The sequence below is a fragment of the Bufo bufo genome, chromosome 1 (genome assembly GCF_905171765.1).
Source record: "Bufo bufo chromosome 1, aBufBuf1.1, whole genome shotgun sequence".
Classification (NCBI taxonomy): domain Eukaryota; kingdom Metazoa; phylum Chordata; class Amphibia; order Anura; family Bufonidae; genus Bufo; species Bufo bufo.
Window position 1 is genome coordinate 514397445 of NC_053389.1, and position 22745 is coordinate 514420189.

The following is a 22745-nucleotide window of genomic DNA, read 5'->3' on the forward strand; positions in this document are numbered from 1 at the left end:
GATGGTGTGGGCAGGGAAAGGGATACAGTTATGGCCATCCAGTTATTGGATACCACCGCCATACATTGACCGGATAACACCTCTGTACAATGACCAGATAACACTGCCATACCGTGACCGGATAAAAGGGTATAAGAGGGCACAGTACAGGGAATGACTAGGGGCACTGCACAGGGTGTGGTAAGAGGGCACAATGCAGGGTATAAGATGGCACAGTACAGGCTGGGGGCACAGTCACATGACCCTGTGACATTAGAAGGTCCTTATGGTGAATGCTGTTCATACGCCACCATAATGAGAGACAGAGGAGTGAGACAAGGGTGTGATTATGTGGCTAGAGATAAAAAAAAATTAACTGTCGGCCAGTACAGGCCCGAAAAACTAGGCAATAGGCATTCACCTGACAGCAAAGAACTTTGGATTCTGTGGCTGGAGGTACATTAGGCGGTCACAGGATAAATATGTAACTGTCGGCCAGTACAGGCCCCAAAATTTTGGCAAAAGGCATTCACCTGTCAGCAAAGAACTTTGGATTCTGTGGCTGGAGTTACATTAAAGGTCACAGGAAAATATGTAACTGTCGGCCAGTACAGGCCCCAAAAATTAAAGATAGGCATTCACCTGACAGCAAAGAACTTTGGATTCTGCGGCTGGTGGTACATTAGATGATCACAGGATAACTATATAACTGTCCCCCAGTACAGGCCCCACAATTTAGGCAATAGGCATTGTGGGGTTTTGCTCTGGTAGACAGGCTAGCGGACGCAGTATAGAGGCAATCACAAAGTTTATAACTTATTTCCTTGTTTATTCACACATAAGTAAACACATGATGAACGTTTACAGTCTTGGTGTTGGTTCACACCATGCAATGTCTATAGAACAAAATCTTCACCTGGTTAGCAGTCTTTCCCCAGCCGTCCACAGCAGGCTTTATTTGCCTGTTTTCCAGCATGCGGCTTTTAAGCCTTTAGCACGGCACCAATTTACAGATCCCAAAACAGTCTCCAAAGCTTTCCTGTCAGATGGAGGATCATCCACACCCAGCTGTGACTGCTGGCTGGGTTTTATATAGGCCAATAAAGACCCTGACTGGAGAGTGGGGAGCAGCTACCCATCCAGCACTTTGGCTACTCCCAGTAATAGCCGGCCTGGATCGGCTTCACAGCCATACTAACAACAAACAGCGTCAACAAGCACTAGCTGCTGCTTAAAACTACCGTCTCTTACCTCACCGAGGCCAGGAATCTCGGTGACACATACCTTCTATCAATGACGGCCCCTTGCTCCTTCCTATATACCTCCCCCTTTGTTCAACCCTTAGGGGGTGAACAGCAGCCAGACAGTGTACCCAGAACAGGGCATCTGTGTTTCCCTGTAACCTGCCTTCCGTATGATCCACGGAAATTTTTTTGTTTTGTAATGACAAGAACCACTTGGTGACGTGAGCATTCCCCTCTTTGGCCTGGCTCATCCACTTGAGAGGGGAGTGGTCAGTCACCAGACAGAATTTTCTCCCCAACAGATAATAGCGGAGAGACTCGAGTGCCCATTTGATGGCCAGGCACTCTCTCTCCACTATACTGTACCTAGTCTCGGCTGGGGTAAGCTTTCGGGTCAGGAAAACAACAGGATGTTCCTCCCCATTGATGACCTGAGAGAGTACAGCTCTGAAGCCTATTTCAGAGGCATTGGTCTGTACCACAAACTCCCTCTTGAAGTCCGGCGTCACCAATACCGTGGACCCACACAGGGCAGACTTAAAAGTGGAGAAAGCCTTATCCACTTGCTCATTCAACTGAACCGTCACTGACTTGCGTCCCTTCAAAAGGCCTGTCAATGTTGCGGCGACTGTAGCAAAATTGGGGACAAACCTCATATAGTATCCCACCATGCCCAGGAACGACTTCACTTGCCAAGTAGTGACAGGTCATGGCCAATTCCTAATTGCCTCAATTTTGTTCAACTGAGGTTTGATAATTCTGCGCCCAATTACATACCCCAGGTACTTGGTCTCTTCTAACCCTATTGCACACTTTTTTTGGGTTAGCGGTTAAGCCAGCCTTCCTAAGGGAGTCTACTACAGCCTGTACTTTAGGTAGGTGACTTTCCCAGTCGGTGCTGTGGATAACGATATCGTTCATGTACGCTGAAGTGTACCGACGATGTGGACAGAGTACAATGTCCATTAGCCTTTGAAACGTGGCGGGAGCGCCATGTAGACCAAAGGGTAATACTTTGTACTGATACAGCCCCTCTGGCGTGATGAAAGCCGTTTTTTCCTTGGCAGCCTCAGTCAAGGGTACCTGCCAGTACCCTTTGGTGAGGTCCAAAACAGAAAAATGCCGGGCTTGGCCCAACTTCTCAATAAGCTCATCCACTCGGAGGATGGGATATGCGTCAAACTTGGACACCTCATTTAGTTTGCGGAAGTCGTTATAGAACCGCAATGTCCTGTCCGGCTTGGGTATTAAGACTGTGGAACCGGCCCATTCACTTTTTGACTCCTCAATGACACCTAGCTGGAGCATTAGCTGCACTTCCTCTGCGATGGCTTGTTGCCGAGCCTCGGGTACCCGGTATGGTTTTAACTAAACTTTTGCCTGAGGCTCAGTGATAATGTCATGTCGGACTATGGTAGTGCATCCAGGAAGGTCCGAGAACACATCCTGTTCTGACTAATGAACTTCCTGGCTTCCTGAGCCTGTTTTGAGGAGAGGCTGTCAGTAATTTTCACTGTGGCAGCCGTTTCCCTTGCTTCAGACAGAGGGGCCGATACCGCTTCCCCTAGGAACCCTGGTCGTGGGCTGTCTTCCGTACAGGTCTCCCTATCTTTCCAGAGTTTGAGCAGATTCACATGGTACACCTGCTCTGGCTTTCGCCTCTCTGGCTGGTGTACCTTGTAATCTACCTCTCCAATTTTTTCAAGTACCTCGTAGGGCCCCTGCCACCTAACTTGGAACTTACTGTCTACGGTCGGTACCAGAACCAACACCAGATCACTGGGGTTAAAGTTCTGGACCTTAGCCTGCCTATTATAGACCCTACTCTGGGCTCGCTGTGCTGCCTCCATATGCTCCCTAATCAGAGGCAACACTGTTTCCTTCCTTCCTTGCATCTGGTTGACATACTCAACAACACTCTTGTGCGGTGTGGGCTGTTGTTCCCACGCCTCTTTGGCGACATCCAACAGATCGTGAGGGTCTCTGCCGTATAGCAGTTCAAAGGGCGAGAACTAGGGATCAACCGATATTGATTTTTTAGGGCCGATACCGATACCGATAATTTGTCAACTTTCAGGCCGATAGCCGATAATTTATACCGATATTCTGGGTATTTTTATTTTTGAGGAAAAAAAAAAATTTCCTACACAAATCTGCTGAAAATTAATGTTTATTGTTAACGTGTATTATTATTTTATTTTTTTTGTAAATCTTTTTCATTTATACTTAATATTTTAGTGTTTTTTTTTTACTAACTTTTAGCCCCCTTAGGGACTAGAACCCTTGTCCCATTCACCCTGATAGATCTCTATCAGAGTGAATAGGATCTTGCACTCTCCCTGCTGCCCTGTGCTCTGTGCACACAGCAGCATGGAGCTGACTATGGCAGCCAGGGCTTCAATAGCGTCCTGGCTGCCATGGTAACCAATCGGAGCCCCAGGATTACACTGCTGGGGCTCCGATCGGAGGAGCAGGGGAGAGGGGATCCTGTGGCCACTGCCACCAATGATTAGAACTGGGGGGGGGGGGGCGCACTGCGCCACCAATGTTTTTACTATTGGGATGGGGGTGGGGGGCGCACTGCGCCACCAATGACTAATACTAGGGGGCTTGAGGGGGGGGGGGGGGCGCACTGCGCCACCAATGTTTTTACTATTGGGGTGGGGGCGCACTGCTTGAGGGGGGGGGGCGCACTGCGCCACCAATGAAGATACCTCTCTTTCACATACAGGAGGCGGGAGCTGGCTGCAGAATCACATAGCCGGCTCCCGACCTCTATGAGCGGTAGCTGCGATCCGCGGCACCTAAGAGGTTAACTACCGCGGACCGCAGCTGCCGTTCATAGAGGTCGGGAGCCGGCTATGTGATTCTGCAGCCAGCTCCCGCCTCCTGTATTTGAATTAATGAAAGACTCATCTTCATTGGTGGCGCAGCGGCCACAGCCCCTCCCCTCCTCTTGTCTTCCGTCCTGTCATTGGAGGCAGCGGCAGCAGCATCACAGGGGGAGGAGACACTGCTTCCTTCTCCCCTGTGCTGCGGAGGGAACACAGAACGCGCTGAGAGCAGTGCGTTCTGTGTTCCCAATACGTTATCGGTATATCGGCAAAATAGATGCCGATACCGATAACGTTCAAAATCCTCAATATCGGCCGATAATATCGGCCAAACCGATAATCGGTCGATCCCTAGCGAGAACCCAGTAGAGGCCTGGAGCACTTCTCACACTGCGAACATGAGATAAGGCAGAAGAAGGTCCCAGTGCCTTCCATCCTTAGAGACCACTCTGTTTAGCATATTTTTTAATGTTTGATTAAACCTCTCTACCAGGCCATCCGTTTGCGGATGATACACGGACGTCTGTAGCTGTTTTATGTGGAGCAACTTACAGAGTTCCCTAATGACCTTGGACATAAACGGGGCCCTTGGTTAGTCAGAACCTCCTTAGGCAGACCCACGTGAGAAAACATCTCCATTAACTCCTTAGCTATGGGTTTTGGCTGATGTATGCCGCAGTGGCACCGCCTTCGTGTACCGAGTGGCGTAGTCGACAACGACCAAGATGTGTTGGTGTCCTCTAGCAGACTTTGGTACCGGGCCTACGAGATCCATAGCGATTCACTCAAACGGGACCTCGATAATCGGGAGGGGTGCCAGGGGACTTCGGAAATGTGGCTGGGGGCTCGTCATCTGGCAGGTTGGGCAAGACTTACAATATTCTTCTACCTCTTTGAACACATTGGGCCAGTAAAACCGCTGTAGAATCATTTTTTGCATTCCTAGGTGACCCCGAGAACATGCTGGTGGGCTTAGTCTAACATGAGTTTTCGATAAGCCTGGGGCACCACCAACTGCTCAATGGATTCACCTCGCAGCTGGTTTACTCAATACATTTCTTGATGAACCACAAAACGGGTAAACATCAACTCTGCCCCCGGTTGTTGTGGTTCCCCATCTATTATTAATACATTTTCCCAGGCTCAAAATAGAGTTGGATCCCGGTGTTGTGCAGTACCAAAATTATCCCGGAGACATTGAGATCGGCTAGCTTAGGACCTGGCGGCAAGTTCTCCCTGTCTCCCACCATCACACTTAGCGGGGTTGTCTCCTCCTCTTCCACCGAAGTGGCGGTCACCCCTAACACTGGCCCTTTGGTCTCAGGTCCCCAGAGTTCTGGTCTCCCCCTGAGCCGGGCCACTCTGCTAGGGTTACATCTGTCTCACAGGTATCAGTAACTTTCATATCCGGCCGTGTTGGGAAACCGGGGAAGTCTCTCCCAATATGGTAATTTTGTGTTGCGACGGCCACCTCATGAGTCCACCTGCCGGCCACCATTGATAGAGAGATCAGGGCGGTGGGATAGTCTTTTATGTCCCCGTGAATGCACACAATGCCAACCTTTTGGCCAGTATACTCGACGGGCCGCACCAGGGCAGCTGTTACCAGGGACACCAGGCTCCCTGAATCCAGCAGTGCCACTGCCAGAGTGTCCCCCACATCCACCTGGCACAGGTGGCTATTGTCTATAGTCTTGGAGGTACCTGTGACACACAGCTTCCTGGCATATAATGAGTGGTGGTAGCCATAGTTGGTATCCATGGGTTCACCCAGATGAGGACAGTCGGCCCTTACGTGTCCAGGCTCGTGACACCGCAAGCAAACCACCGGGGCTAGGTCTGCAGGGATTGCGTCCTGGGCGGGTTTGGCTGGCACCGGCCGCCGGGTCTGGGGTGGAGATTTCCGGAGTTGGATTCGCCCACTCCCAAAAGAACCTCCCTGCAGATTTCTGGTGGCCTTGTAGTGCTCCACCAGGTAGACCGTCTCTAAGGCATTACCAGGAGACACCTGACCGCTCCAGTGCTGGAGAGGGTACGGCAAAACCCTCCAAAACACATCTGCCAACAGATAGTCCAGCATAGCAGTGGGAGTCAATATGTCAGGATGCAGCCATTTGTGCAACCGTTATAGCAGGTCATAATATTGTGGTCTGGCAATCACTGGTGCACCCGCTGAGCCCAGACCAATACATTTACCCAGTTTCTCCAGGATCTCACATTTTACAGTCGGGTAGTCGGCCGCTTGATCATTGGGGAGATCAAAAAACACTTGCTGGGGCCCAGACGCCAGGTACGGAGTGATGACCTCAGCACACTGGTCTAAGGGGTAACTTCTCCCTTATGGCCACCTTTTCGAACATCACCAGATAGGTCTCGATGTCATCCGAGGGGGACATCTTAGGGATCGCCGCACGGACAGCTTTCCGGGCATCGTGGACGTTCTGGAACGCTCCGGCCGCTTGCAATGCCATTACATGTTGTAATAGCAGCTGGTTAGTTTCCTGCTGCTGCTTGTTAGCCTCCCGCTGCTGCAAGTTGGCCTCCACGAGGGCTTTCACGACGGCCTCCATTTTGTCAGGGGACACGGGTCATAACCTTGCCGGTTTAATATAGAACATGCACTTGTGCCTGGGAAAAACAAAAAAAACTTTCAGCCTTCAGGCCTACCTCACTGCGTTTGCTCGCATCCAACACCAATTGTGGGGTTTTGCTCTGGTAGACAGGCTAGCGGACGCAGTATAGACAGGCTAGCGGAGGCAATTGCAAAGTCTTTAACTTAAACAGTTTGGTGTTTATTCACACATATGGAAACACTAAATGACAGTTCACAGTCTTGGTGTTTGTTCACACCATGCGATGTTTATAGAACTAAATTTTCACCTGGTTAGCAGTCTTTCCCCAGCCGTCCACAGCAGGCTTTAGGTGCCTGTTTTCCAGCATGTGGCTTTCAAGCCTTTAGCACGGCACCAATTCACAGATCCCAAAACAGAGTCTCCACAGCTTCCCTGTTAGATGGTGGATCATCCTAGCTGTGACTGCTGGCTGGGTTTTATATAGGCTAATAAAGACCCGGCCTGGAGCGTGGGGAGAGGCCACCCACTAAGCACTTTGGCTACTCCCAGTAAGAGTCGGCCCGGATCTGCTTTACAGCCATACTAACAACAAACAGTGTCAACCAGCACTAGCTGCCGCTGACACTTAAAGCTACCGGCTCTTACCTCACCGAGGCCAGGAATCTCGTTGAGACATACCTTCCATCAATGACGGCCCCTTGTGCCTTCCTACAGCATTCACATGCCAGCAAAGAACTTTGGATTCTGTGGCTGGAGGTACATTAGGCGGTCACAGGATAAATAAGTAACTGTTGGCCAGTACAGGCCCCAAAAATTAGGCAATAGGTATTCACCTGACAGCACAGAACTTTGGATTCTGTGGCTGGAGGTACATTAGGCGGTTACATGCGCAGACCAGTAAAAATGTGAAAAAAATATATAATGGATCTGGAGAGACGGATCAGTTCTTGCAATGCATTTGTAAGACGGACCCGCATCCGGATCCGTCTACAAATGCTGTCCGTTTGCATGCAGATTTCCGGATGCGGCAAGCAGTTCTGGTGACTCTGCCACAAGTGTGAAAGTAGCCTTAGGTCAGTGGTTCTCAACCTTTCTAAAGCCGTGACCCCTTAATACAGTTCCTCATGTTGTAGTGACCCCCAACCATTACATTTTTTTCCTTGCTACGTCATAACTGCTACTGTTATGATGACCCACCAAAAACACGCACAGACACCAATACACCAAATGTTAATTCAAATACACAAGTATTCATTCATAACCACAGAACTTTAGCATAAATACAAAATATTTGTAAACCAAATAAATAACTTTAAAATAAATAATAAACAACAAATACCCCCTAAAAAATAAATCAGTGGTGCGCACAGTACCCCTCAAATAAATAACTCAGTGGTGCTCACAGTACCCCCCCCCCCAAAAAAAAATAAAAAAAATACATCAGTGGTGCTCAGGGTACCCCTCAAATAAATAAATCAGTGGTGCTTCAAGTCCCCCCCAAATAAATAAATCAGAAGTGCTCAGGGTCCCCCAAATAAATAAATCAGCGGGGCTTCAGGTCTCCCCCAAATAAATAAATCAGCGGTGCTCAGGGTACCCCCAAATAAATAAATCAGTGGTGCATCAGGTTTCCCCCAAATAAATAAATCAATGGTGCTCAGGGTCCCCCAAATAAATAAATCAGAAGTGCTCAGGGTCCCCCAAATAAATAAATCAGCGGTGCTTCAGGTCCCCCCCCCCCAAATAAATAAATCAATGGTGCATCAGGTTTCCCCCAAATAAATAAATCAATGGTGCTCAGGGTCCCCCAAATAAATAAATCAGAAGTGCTCAGGGTCCCACAAATAAATAAATCAGCGGTGCTTCAGGTCCCCCCCCCCAAATAAATAAATCAATGGTGCATCAGGTTTCCCCCAAATAAATAAATCAATGGTGCTCAGGGTCCCCCAAATAAATAAATCAGAAGTGCTCAGGGTCCCACAAATAAATAAATCAGCGGTGCTTCATGTCCCCCCAAATAAATTAAGCCTTGCTCAGCCAAATAATTAAAATAAAATTAGCCAGGCTCAGCCAGGCTCAGCCAGGCTCAATTAAATCATTGGTGGCAGTGGTGCTCAGCGGCGGTGTCATTAACGAAAAAACTCGGACCTCAGCAGACAGGTGGCCCGACTTACCCGTCCAGACGTCAGGCTCCTTCAAGCACAGGCAGTGATAGGACATCACTTCCTGTGCGCGAGGATAAGGGGCCGCTGCCGTTGTGCGGGCGACCCACAATAGGAAGCCTCAGACGACCCCCCGGAAAGGGCCAATCGACCCCCAAAGGGGTCCCGACCCCTAGGTTGAGAACCGCTGCCTTAGGTGGTCACAGGATAAATATGTAACTGTCGGCCAGTACAGGCCCCAAACATTAGGCAATAGGAATTTACCTGACAGCACAGAACTTTGGATTCTGTGGCTGGAGGTACATTAGGCGGTCACAGGATAAAAATGTAACTGTTGGCCAGTACAGGCCCCAAAAATTAGGCAAAAGGCATTCACCTGACAGCAAAGAACTTTAGATTCTGTGGCTGGAGGTACATTAGGCGGTTACAGGATAAATATGTAACTGTCGTCCATTATAGGCCCCAAAAATTAGGCAATAGGCATTCATCTAACAGCAAAGAACTTTGTATTCTGCGGCTGGAGTTATATTAGGTGGTCACAGGATAAAAATTTAACTGTCGGCCAGTACAGGCCCCAAAAATTAAGCAATAGGAATTCACCTACATTAGGCAGCCATAGGATAAATATGTAACTGTGATAATGATGGCCTTGCGGTTCACCCGGCGGTCGGTTTGCGGCGAACTTTGCGCGTTCGCGATCCGCTGAACTTGCGAACATATGGCAATGTACGCGCGCACCATATTCTTTTGCATTGCGCCAAACTTTGACCCATGACACATCCCTCAGGTGGGACAGGACAGCCAATTGAGACGTTTCAGCACATGGACACCCCCCCAACCCTATAACAGAACCTGATCTGGCAGCCTTTTTACATTATGTGTTTTGCCAGTGTAGGAAGAGGTTGCACTTTGGAGCAGGGGCATGCTGTTAGGAACTTAGGGACACCAAACGATAGCTGATAGGGCCATAAAGATCCTTTTAAGGACTGGTAACTAGAGTTGAGCGGACACCTGGATGTTCGGGTTCGACGGGTTTGGCCCAACTTCACAAAAAAGTTTGAGTTCGGGACCCGAACTTGACCCGAACTTGACCCCGAACCCCATTGAAGTCAATGGGGACCCGAACTTTTGAGAACTAAAATGGCTGTAAAAATGTCATGGAAAGGGCTAGAGGGCTGCAAATGGCATCAAAATGTGGTTAAGAGCATGGCAAGTGCTCTGAAAACAAATGTGGATAGGGAAGTGACTTTAAATAACATAAAATACGTAAAAATAAAAAATAATAATCTTGATCTAGGAGGACGAGGTCCATATGGAGTAGGAGGTTGAGGAGGTGGTGGATGTTGCGGTGTAGGTGGAAGCGGTGGTAGAGGAGGAGGTAGCCTACACTGCTTTTTGGTTTTAAATTTTTATTTTTTTAAATTAGGGTACACCCCAAAACATTGGGAAATATAACCTGTGATAACCCCCTCCAGTCATGCTAAACACACGTTCAGACAATACACTGGCTGAAGGGCAGGCCAGCACCTCCAAGGTGTAAAGGGCAAGCTTAGGCCATGTGCCCAATTTGGAGACCCTGAAGTTGAAGGGGGCAGACCCATCATTCAGTACGTGTAGGCGTGTGCACACATACTGCTCCATCATGTCGCACGTCCCCATGATGTCCACGATCCAATTGGATATCTGCTCTATCAACTTTCGATGTTCTTTTATGCTCCTACCATGGTGATCACGGGTGGCGGGGAATCAGGGTTCCAAGCTGGAGAGGGAGCCTGAGAAAGGGATACCACATCCAAGGGAGGTCAATGGATGAAATTAAATGTAATTGAGCGGAAATGTGGGACAAAGTATTGAAGCATAAGCTTCCAAGGTAAGGAGGGGGCGCGCCGCAATTACCCACTCCCGACTCGGGGAGGTAGTGAAGATAAATAACAATACAGGTCTCTTAAGATGCCTTGTTATTTGACTGATTAATTAAAAATGATAGGGAATGTCACTGCGGTATTTTGGATTAGGAAACGTTAGACAGGAGAGGCCCCGCTGCCGCTTTGTTGACTTTAGATAACTTCTGCCTGATCGCACGTCCCTGTGACGTCCACCATCCATTTGGATATCTTCTCTATCAACTTTTGATGTTCTTTTCTGAGCCTACCATGTTGATCACGGTTATCGGCGAATCAGGGTTCCACACCAGAGAGGGAGCGTGAGAAAGGGAGACAACATCCAAGTGAGGTCAATGACGGCAATGGAATGAAGTGGAAATGTGGGACATATTATTAAAGCAGAAGGATCGAAGGAAAGGGCCAATTAAAGACGAATTTTTGAAATTGCATAGTATAGCAGGGGTTTCTATCCGGCAAAATTTGTAAAATGTCACCTGACAATGTAACAGATGATTTTTTAAAATTTCTGTTCCTGTCACCTATGCAGAGGTGACCCCGTGACGTCCACCATCCATTTGGATATCTTTTCTATCAACTTTCGATGTTCTTTTCTGAGCCTACCATGTTGATCACGGTTATCAGAGAATCAGGGTCCCACGCCGGAAAGGGAGCGTGAGAAAGAGAGATCACATCCAAGGGAGATAAATAGATGAAATTTAATTTTGAACAAGCGGAAATATGGGAAAAGTTATTAAAGCAGAAGGATCGAAGGAAAGGGCCAATTAAAGCTGAATTTTAGAAATTTAAGTCCCTGTCACCTATGCAGACTAGGGGTTTTTCATCGCCAAAAATGGGTTAATGTCACCCACCAATGGAACAGATTATTTTTAAAAATTTCGCTCCCTGTCACGTATGCAGAGCAGGGGTTTATTTACGTCAAAAATTGTAAAACGTACCCAAGAATGTAACATAAAAATTAGTGAAATTTATTAACCTGTCTACTAGGTAGAGCAGGGGTCTATCACAGCCAAAAATTGTTTAATGTCACTCTAAAATGTAAAATAAAAATTTGTGAAATTTATTAAGCTGTCAACTAGGTAGAGCAGGGGTATATCACAGCCAAAAATTGGTTAATTTCACCCGAAAATGTAACAGACAAATTTGTGATTTTTTTTTTTTAACATGTCTAAAAGGTATAGCAGTGGTATTTCAAACTCAAAAATTGTTGAATTTTCCTGAAAATGTAACAGACAAATTAGTAATTTTTTTTTTACCTGTCTACTAGGTATAGCAGTGGTATATCACAGCCAAAACTTGGTTAATTTCACCAGAAAATGTAATAGACAAACTAGTGATTTTTTTTTTACCTGTCTACCAGCTATAGCAGTGGTATATCACACAAAAAATTGGTTAATTTCACCCGAAAATGTAACAGACAAATTTGTGAATTTTTTTAACCTGTCTACTAGGTATAGCAGTGGTATATCAAACTCAAAAATTGGTGAATTTCACCTGAAAATGCAACAGACAAATTTGTGATTTTTTTTTTACCTGTCTACTAGGTATAGCAGTGGTATATCACACCCACAAATTGGTGAATGTAACAGACCAATTAGTGAAATGACATAAAATAAAATACGTATAAATAAAAAAAAAAACTTGATTTATGAGGTGGAGGTCCATATGGAGTAGGAGTTTGAGGAGGCGGTGGACATAGAGGTGTAGGTGGAAGCAGCGGTGGAGGAGGACGAGGTAGCCAACACTGTTTTTTATTTATTTAATTTATTATGGTACACCCCAAAAGAGTGTGAGATATCAAAAATACAACAAGGAGCAATTGCGCTGTAGTATAAAAATGGCTGTGTAAGGCCGGTATACATGTCTATTCTGCACAAGGTACGGACAAGTCCTGTGGGATCCATGCCTGGTTCATTTTAATGAACGTAAGCTTGTCCACATTGGCTGTGAACAGGTGGCTGTGCTTGTCTCTAATAACGCCCAATGCCGTACTAAACACACGTTCGGATAATACACTGGCTGCAGGGCAGGCCAGCACCTCCAAAGCATAAAGGGCAAGCTCAGGCCATGTGCCCAATTTGGAGACCAAGAAGTTGAAGGGGGTAGACCCGTCATTCAGTATGTGTAGGCATGTGCACACATACTGCTCCACCATGTTGGTGAAATGCTGCCTCCTGCTAAGACGTTCCATATCAGATGGTGGTGCTGGTTGTTGTGGCGTGCTGACAAAGCTTTTCCAGATTTTGGCCATGCTAACCCTGCCTTCTGAGGTGCTGGCGGTGCCCCAGCTGTGTTGGCGACTTCTTCCTCCTCCTCTGCCTTCGCCTTGTGCTTCCACTGTGCCCCCGCTGTCAGTTGGGAATGCCACCAGCAGTGCATCTACCAGCGTGCGCTTATACTCGCGCTTATTACGATCACGCTCCAGAGATGGAATTAAGGATGGTACGTTGTCCTTGTAACGGGGATCCAGCAGTGTGGCCACCCAGTAATCAGCACAAGTTAGAATGTGGGCAACTCGGCGGTCATTGCGGAGACACTGCAGCATGTAATCGCTCATGTGTGCCAGGCTGCCCGGAGGCAAGGAAAAGCTGTCCTCTGTGGGAGGTGTATCGTCTGTGTCCTCTGTGTCCCCCCAGCCACGCACCAGTGATGGCCATGAGCTTGTCTGCGTGCCACCCTGCTGTGAACAAGGTTCCTCCTCCTCCATCTCCTCCTCATCATCCTCCACCTCATCATCCTCCAGAACTGTGCCCTGGATGGACAATTGTGTACTGGCATTTGTGGGTGCAGGAACCCACCCTCGGAGCCACTTGTGAATGACTGGCTATAATCCCTACGAAATGATCCCTCTTCCTCCTCCTGTGCCACATCCTCTTCCATCATCGCCAGCAGCGTTTTTTCAAGGACACATAGAAGTGGGATAGTAACGCTGAAAACTGCATTATCAGCACTGGCCATGTTGGTGGAGTACTCGAAACAGCGCAACAAGGAACACAGGTCTCGCATGGAGGCCCAGTCATTGGTGGTGAAGTGGTGCTGTTCTGCAGAGCGACTTAGGCTACTTTCACACTAGCGTTCAGAGCGGGTCCGTCTGATGTCTGCTCAGACGGATCCGCTCCTATAATGCAGACGTTTGTATCCGTTCAGAACGGATCCATCTGCATTATAGTTTGAAAAAAATTCTAAGTGTATGAGGTCTGTATAGCCATTAAAGGTCTACATTTGCATAAGGCTCTGGGTCCTGATGGATACACGGGAGAGTTTTTTAAGATGCTGGGAGACGAACTAAAAATCCCACTAGCGGCGGTATACAATGGAGTATTGGCGGGTTCTCCGCTGTCATCAGTGGATAATTTAGCATATATCAAATTAATCCCCAAACCAGGGAAAGATGTCTTGAACCCTTCCTCATATCGCCCAATATCTTTAATTAACGTGGACCTTAAACTAGTGGCGAAGATTATTGCGGATAGACTCTCTTCTTTTATGCCGGGTTTGGTGTCTCCTTCTCAGTCTGGATTTGTCAAGGGTAGGGCGGCTGTCACCAATATCAGAAAAGTGTTGACGGTGTTGGATGCAGTTCAGTAAAACACCTGTCTTTCTCCGCGTCCGTCGCTTTTTGCGATAGACGCAGAGAAGGCTTTTGACAATGTCAGGTGGGACTGGTTAGATGAGATCTTGAATCGAATGGGTTTCAGTGGCCCAATTCGTACATTCATCTCGGCACTTTATGCATCTCCCAGGGCAAAGATAGCAATTCCGGGTTTCCTGTCTTCTCCCTTCCCATTATGTAGGGGAACACGTCAGGGTTGCCCGCTCTCCCCGCTATTATTTAACCTGACATTAGAGCCGCTAGCCCGTATGTTAGAAGGGGGAGATGTTTTCAGAGGAATTAAGGTGGGGAAGAGGGAAATATATACATCTCTCTTTGCAGATGATGTTTTGTTGTTTATGGCTGACCCCTTGGAAGATATGGAGAAAGTTCTGAGCCTCCTAGATTCTTTTGGGCCAGTATCAGGTTTTAAAATAAACCGAGATAAGTGTGTGCTGCTGCTGCTTAAGCCATTAAAACGCAGGGGTGCACCTCCGGTGGCGTGTGAAGGTATCAGGATTAGTGACTCCCAAATCACCTACTTAGGAATAAATATAGGAAAATCCCCTTCTACCCTTTATAATTTAAATTTCCTCCCCTTGTTTAAAAAAATTAAAAGTGACCTGGGTAGATGACAGAGTCTCCCGTTGTCCCTGTCAGGCAGGAGCCATTTAATAAAAATGATATGTTTCCCCAGATTGTTATACCCCTTACAAACAATTCCATTACTCTTGAAGCACTCTGATATTAATGACCTGCATTCAATATTTATTAAGTTTCTGTGGTCAGGTAGGAAACCTCGCATTGCCTTGAAAAAATTAATGCTGCCTAAGGAGTTGGGTGGTCTGAATGTACCGGATGTTAGACTTTATAATCTGGCATGTCTTCTTAGACATGGTTTAGATTGGATACATGGGACGGGCCATTTCTCTCATTTTGATTTGGAGTCGCAATTGGCTCACCCCTGGCCACTAACAAATCTACTTCACACTAGAAGACAGGCCTTGCCACTGCCACTGAAGCATTCATTTATATTGCGAGATACGATAATAGCTTGGAGGGAGGCACGTAAACTAGCTAAGAAGCCTTTTTTGGCCTCCAGAGTAATGGGGCTCTGGCAACATCCTGAATTCCCGCAAGGGGTCTCGAACAAGATGTTTCAGACATGGAGACTGAGGGGTATAAAAACCCTACTTGATCTTTTTCACATAGAGGAAAAAAGATATCTCACCTTTCCAGAATTAAGTCAAAAATATAACCTGGGCGAATCTCACATGCTCCCCTTCCAGCAAATATATTTTTTTTTGTAGGGAAAGGTTGAGAGATGTTACGAGTGAATGTGCAGGTAATTCCTTGGTCTTCTCTTTGGGAGCTGATAAAACTAGACTTTCTATATCACAGATCTATAGAGTGTTGCGTGAATCAGGTAACAAAGTCTCGGCTCAGGTTCTCTTTAAAAAGTGGGAGAAGACGCTGAATATATCAATAGTACCTGAAAAAATTCTTCAGGGGTGGCTTAGGGTGTGCAGGGCTGTTCCATGTGAGGTGTGGCGAGAGTCTCATTTGCGATTGATTCACTCAGCCATCTATGCCTTCACCTTTCCCAGGAGACCAGAGGATATGGCTTTCATTACTGCCTGCCCGAAATGTGCTTTAGAAAGGGCAGATTTGACACACTGTGTTTGGCTATGCCCACAGGTGCAGAAATTCTGGGAGCAGGTAAGAAATTGGATTGGGGAAATTTGGAATTACGACATGAGACTAGCTCCTGAGGCTATGCTCTTTCATGATTTTGAAGAATCTCGGCATTCTCCCCCATTGATAGTGGATGCAGCTCTAGTGATTTCACTGAGATGTCTACTGCAGCGGTGGTAGAAGGCAGAGATGCCTGGACTTCCTGATGTGAAGGCGCAGATGGTTCATTTTATGTTTCTGGATAAACTAGACACTGAGTCAAATAAAGATAAAAAAACCAAATGTTTTTTTAAAAGGTGGAAAGTGTTTATTACCAATAGTTATACACAGGAAGAAATTAAAAACATTATGCAATCATTCAAATACACAGAATGGTATAGTCTAGAAGCCCTCAAAGGCACCTTAGGGAAATTAGCCATTTAACCACTGATGTGAGGAGAGGAGAGGGAATCAGGTAGAAAACTGAAATGACAGATGACATGAGATGCTAGAAATGACAGATTAGTAAACTTAAAGAGGCAGTTTTTGCTGAAGTGACCTAGTTGGGTGGGAGGGGGGGGGAATTGGGGAGATGGGGTATTTTTCATTATTGTTTGTGAAAATGATAAAATGATGTATCACCTTTGCATTGAATCTGTAATCAAAGTCTTGTACTGTTTTTTTTTTCTTTGGTGAAACAAATAAAACAATTTTGAAAAAAAATAAAAAATTCTAAGTGTGAAAGTAGCCTGAACGGATCCGTCCAGACTTTACATTGAAAGTCAATGGGGGACGGATCCGTTTGAAGATTGAGCAATATGGTGTCATCTTCAAACGGATCCGCCCCCATTGACTTACATTGTAAGTCTGGACGGATCCGCTTGCCTCCGCACGTCCAGGCGGACACCCGAACGCTGCAAGCAGCGTTCAGGTGTCCGCTCGCTGAGCGGAGCGGAGGCTGAACGCTGGCAGACTGATGCATTCTCAGCGGATCCGCGTCCACTGAGAATGCATTAGGGCTGGACGGATGCGTACGGGGCCGCTTGTGAGCCCCTTCAAACGGAGCTCACGAGCGGACACCCGAACGCTAGTGTGAAAGTAGCCTTACCCGTGCGTGCTGCAGCTGAAACTCCACTATCGCCTGCTGCTGCTCGCACAGTCTGGCCAGCATGTGCAAGGTGGAGTTCCACCTTGTGGGCACGTCGCATATAAGGTGGTGAGCGGGAAGGCCAAAGTTACGCTGCAGCGTTGACAGGTGAGAAGCAGCAGAGTGAGAACGCCAAAAGCGAGCACAAACGGCCCGCACTTTATGCAGCAGCTCATATCGGGGTAATTTTTAAGGAATCTCTGCACCACCAAATTCAGCACATGCGCCAGGCAAGGGATGTGCTTCAAACCGGCTAGTCCTAGAGCTGCTACAAGATTTCGCCCCTTATCGCACACCACCAGGCCGGGCTTGAGCTCACTGGCACCAACCACTCATCGGTCTGTTGTTCAAGGCTCATCCACAGTTTGTCCCCCAAAGAGATACGTTTTAAAACTGCCTGCTGTCGTTTACCCCTGGCTGTGCTGAAGTTGGTGGTGAAGGTGTTATGCTGACCGGATAAAGAGCCAGTAGAGGATGAGGAATCGTATTAGGAGTAGGAAGCAACAGGAGGCAAACTGAAGCGCCCTGCAATCTTCGGTGGTGGAAGGACATGCGGCAAACTGCTATCCCCCTCAGGCCCAGCCGCCACTGATACAATGTCCCTGACCGTGCTTACTGGTCCACGTATCCGTAGTGAGATGCACCTTGCCACAGATGGCGTTGCGCAGTGCACACCTGATTTTGTCCCCCACTTGGTTGTGCAGAGAAGGGAGGGGCACAACGTACTGTGGGACAGCCACCGCCATAAGGCTTTTAAAACTCTCCAAAGAAAAAATGTGGGGGATTCAGTCAGCACAACCCTGTATGCAGGTGCACATCGTTATTGCATTTGTGTTTTTAAAACTCTCCGTCTCCACCAGACGGAATGACAGCATTTCTAAGTACAGTAATTTTGAAATGCTGGCATTCAGGGCTAGTGATCGAAGGTGGGTAGGGGGGTACTTCCTCTTCCGCTCCAGTGTTTGGGAGATGGAGAGCTGAACACTTCTGTAGTGTCCCATTAGATAGGCGTGGGCACTACACAAGGGTCAATTGGTGTGCGCGTTACTCCTACTCACAAGGGACAGAAATGTTATATTTAATTGTGCATTTTAGGTATTTTCTAATGTGTTTTTATATGCAATGTTCCCCTGTATGATGCAATAGCAGGCCTAGTTGGGTGTAGTTAGACATCCCAGACGCTAGAGGGAGATAGGGAGCCCCTAGTATAAAGGTCTAGGCCCAGACAGGGAGAGTGAGCTGAGGGCCTCCTCCTGACATGCAGCTAGACAGCCCTGGCTTCTAGTTGTTACCAGGAGGCTAGTAGAGGGATCCTAGCCTACCTGCGCATCAAGAGAGCCTTAGTTAGCTCTGAAGACACCCCAGTTGCAGGACAGCACCTCCTGGGAGAAACCTGCAGTTACCCTCAAGCCGAGTAAGGACAATACCAGGTCAGATAAGTACCCTGATGGGCAGAGGTTCTATAAAGTACAGCAAGTGCCAATACTGGAGAGAGGATTTATGTACCAAGGATGAAAGCCAACATTTAGGCATCCGGGCCTTGGGATCCAGCCAGCTAGAATAGCTGAAGGGGATAGAGCAGCATTGCACTGCAAAGCATTAGCCGTTGTGCCCTCCAAGTATCTTGCATGATTAATACCTGCCATTATTCAAAGTCTACCTGCTTGTGAAGTATTGTTCAAGGGACTGCATTATCATCACAATCACCTGTAACTGTATGTACTAAGTTGGACTGTGTTCACCAAGTAAAGCAACGTTTGGTTTATCCACTGAGTACTCAGTTATTCCTCCTATAAATCGGTGTGCCACCGTTACTGGCACTGGCCTCACGAATCCAACAGGGACCTTGCCCCAGGCACTAAAAATACCTGTAACATCCAGGGCACCTCATCCACCATCAGGCCTGGTCCCTATATACAGAGTGTGCCCCAGAGGAACTGTGTCTACCTCTCATTCACTGCTGCATGCCTGCCCAGGGTTCTCTAATATAGTGAGCAACCCTCGATTGCCTATAACCGTGACCTCGCTTCGCTATACCCTGCAGGTCTGGCGTGTTGCACTTCCATGGGACATTGTGGAGATGCTTGGTGACCCAGATGGATGTGCTGCTGGCAGATCCTCTATTTGTGGCGTGGCAGGTGGCACTGTCACTCCAGAGGTGGATGAAGAGGCCGAGACTGCAGCAGAAGAGGAAGCAGGAGGAGCCAGAGACCTTTCTTGGTTTTTGAGGTGTCTACTCCACTGCAGCTCATGCTTTGCACTTAGATGCCTGGTCATGCAGTTTGTGCTCAGGTTGAGAACATTTATGCCTCACTTCAGGCTCTGATCGCACAGTGTACAAACCACTCGTGAGTCGTGTCTTGTCGTCAGCACATTGTCTGAAGAACTGCCACACCAGGGAACTCCTTGGAGCTGGATTTGGTGTGCTCGGTCCCTTGCTGCGGTGGGCAATAGCAGGCTTACTGTCTAGGGGACGGCCGCTCCGCTTTTGCACCCTGCTACCTCTTCTGCTGTGCTGGTGGCTCTGTGCGACCACCGCCTCTTCCTCTGAACTACACAGGTCACTCGCATGACCTTGATTCCATGTGGGGTCGAGGACCTCATCGTCCTCCACATCATCTTCCACCCAGTCTTCACCCCTGCCTTCCTTGTCGGTCTGCACACTTTCGAAAGCCCCAGCAGTTGGCACCTGTGTTTCGTCATCATCTTAGACGTGCTGCAATGGTCCTCCCATGTACTCATCTTGAAATATAAGTGGTTGGGCATCAGTGCACTAAATCTCTTCCACTTCTGGGGCAGAGCTAGGTGGATGGCCCTGGAAAACCCTGCTAATAGAGTCATCAAAAAGAAGAAGAGACTGCTGCATGACTTGGGGCTCAGACTGCTTGGCTGATTTGCAAGGGGGTGAGGTGAAAGACATCGGTTGCAGGTGTCAACTCTGATATTTCAGCAGGAGACTGGGTGGGAGACACTGTCAGCAACCTAATCTACTATCGCCTGTACTTGTTCTGTCCTCACCATTCATAGAGCCGCATTAGGCCCGACCAAATACCGCTGCAGGTTCTGTCGCCTACTCGCACCTGAGGAAGGGGTTTCACTTGTGCATGTAGCTGGCACAGATCGACCACGTCCTCTCCCTGCAACAGGAGCTCCACCAGCAGCACCACTACATGGGCCACATCCCTTATTTGACGCTCTCCTCATATTTCTCAAATTTAGGATCTTGTCCTAAATGGGTGTTTAATGAATAGCAGAATAGAACCACAGTATGTAAAGTGTGTATCTCACACGTACAGATCCAGACTAGGCCACAATTAAAGTTTTTTGCCCAAAATGGGTGTTTGTTTAATAACAGAATATGACAGCAGTATAAAACGCTTGAATTTCACACATACAGATGCAGCAAGGGCTGGAAAATTGAGTATTTTGCCCAAAAAGGGTGTTTTTTAAAACTCAGAAAATCATAGCTGTATTTCTAGCTTAAATTGCAGACTGACTAATGCGGCAGAGGCCCAAAATAAAGGTTATTGCCAAAAATTGGTGTTTTTTCAAAGCTTGAAAATTATTGAAGTATTTCAAACTTGTTTTTAACAATAACAGATGCAGCAAAGGCTGTAAAATTAAGTTTTTTGCCCAAAATGGGTGTTTTTTAATAACAGAATATGACAGCAGTATATAACGCTTAAATTTCACTTGTGCAGATGCAGCAAGGGCTGTAAAATTGTGTATTTTGCCCAAAAAGGGTGTTTTTTAAAACCCAGAAAATTATAGCTGTATTAATAGCTTAAATTGCATACGGACTAATGCGGCAGAGGCCCAAAATGAAGGTTATTGCCAAAAATGGGTGTTTTTTAAAAGCCAGAAAATTATTTAACTATTTCAAGCTTGTTTTTAACAATCTCAGATGCAGCAAGGGCTGGAAAATTGAGTATTTTGCCCAAAAAGGGTGTTTTTTAAAACTCAGAAAATCATAGCTGTATTTCTAGCTTAAATTGCAGACTGACTAATGCGGCAGAGGCCCAAAATAAAGGTTATTGCCAAAAATTGGTGTTTTTTCAAAGCTTGAAAATTATTGAAGTATTTCAAACTTGTTTTTAACAATAACAGATGCAGCAAAGGCTGTAAAATTAAGTTTTTTGCCCAAAATGGGTGTTTTTTAATAACAGAATATGACAGCAGTATATAACGCTTAAATTTCACTTGTGCAGATGCAGCAAGGGCTGTAAAATTGTGTATTTTGCCCAAAAAGGGTGTTTTTTAAAACCCAGAAAATTATAGCTGTATTAATAGCTTAAATTGCATACGGACTAATGCGGCAGAGGCCCAAAATGAAGGTTATTGCCAAAAATGGGTGTTTTTTAAAAGCCAGAAAATTATTTAACTATTTCAAGCTTGTTTTTAACAATCTCAGATGCAGCAAGGGCTGCAAAATTAAGTATTTTGCCAAAAAAGGGTGTTTTTTTTACCTACAGAATATGAAAGCTGTATATAACGCTTAAATTTCACACGTGCAGATGCAGCAATGGCTGTAAAATAGTGTATTTTGCCCAAAAAGGGTGTTTTTAAAAACCCAGAAAATTATAGCTGTATTTTTAGCTTAAATTGCACACTGACTAATCCTGCAAAGGCACCAGATGTAGGATATTGCCAAAAAAAGGGTGTTTTTTTTAAACCCGATTATTATTGCAGTATTTCAAGCTTGGATTTAAATGTCACAAAAGCACAGATGCAGTGCTGGTGCACTGAGCTTGCATAAAATGGCCGCCACTGCCCACCTAACTAACAGATGGATAAAAGTTATTTTTCTCTGGCCTCAGTGTCATTGGCCCAGAAGCAACTTAAGCAGGGAGGAATCATGACTTTAGATGGGAAAAATGACAAATATTCTAAAAAACGAATATATAGCACTATATCGAATATATTATATATTTTTTTTCGAATATTTGTAATATTCTAAAACAAGAATATAAAGCAATATAGCGAATATTCTAAAAAAAAACGAATATAGAGCAATTTAGCTAATATAGTGCTATAATTTTCTTTGCCTAAGGGTCCATTCATACATCCGTGTGTGTTTTGCGGATCCACGGATCCGCGGATACGCAAAACACGGACAGCCGCAATGTGCGTTCCGCATTTTGCGGACCGCACATTGCCGGCACTAAGAGAATGAGCCTATTCTTGTCCGCTATTGCGGACAAGAATAGGACATGTTCTATTTTTTTCAGGATCGGAATTGCGGACCCGGAAGTCCAGGTTGGAAAAATATTACAACTATTAAAAAAATGATTATAGCACTATATTAGCTAAATTGCTCTATATTCCTTTTGTTTTTTGAATATTCGCTATATTGCTATATATTCTTGTTTTAGAATATTACGAATATTCTAAAAAACAAATATATTCGTTTTTTCGAATATTCGGAATATTCTAAAACAAGAATATATAGCAATATAGCGAATATTCGAAAAAAAAAAAAAAACTAATATAGAGCAATTTAGCTAATATAGTGCTATAATCTTCTTTGTCTAATTGTTGTAATTTATTTCTCATCTGAAGTTCAGATTGGAAAAAATTACAACTATTAAAAAAAAAAGAGTATAGCACTATATTAGCTAAATCGCTCTACATTCATTTTT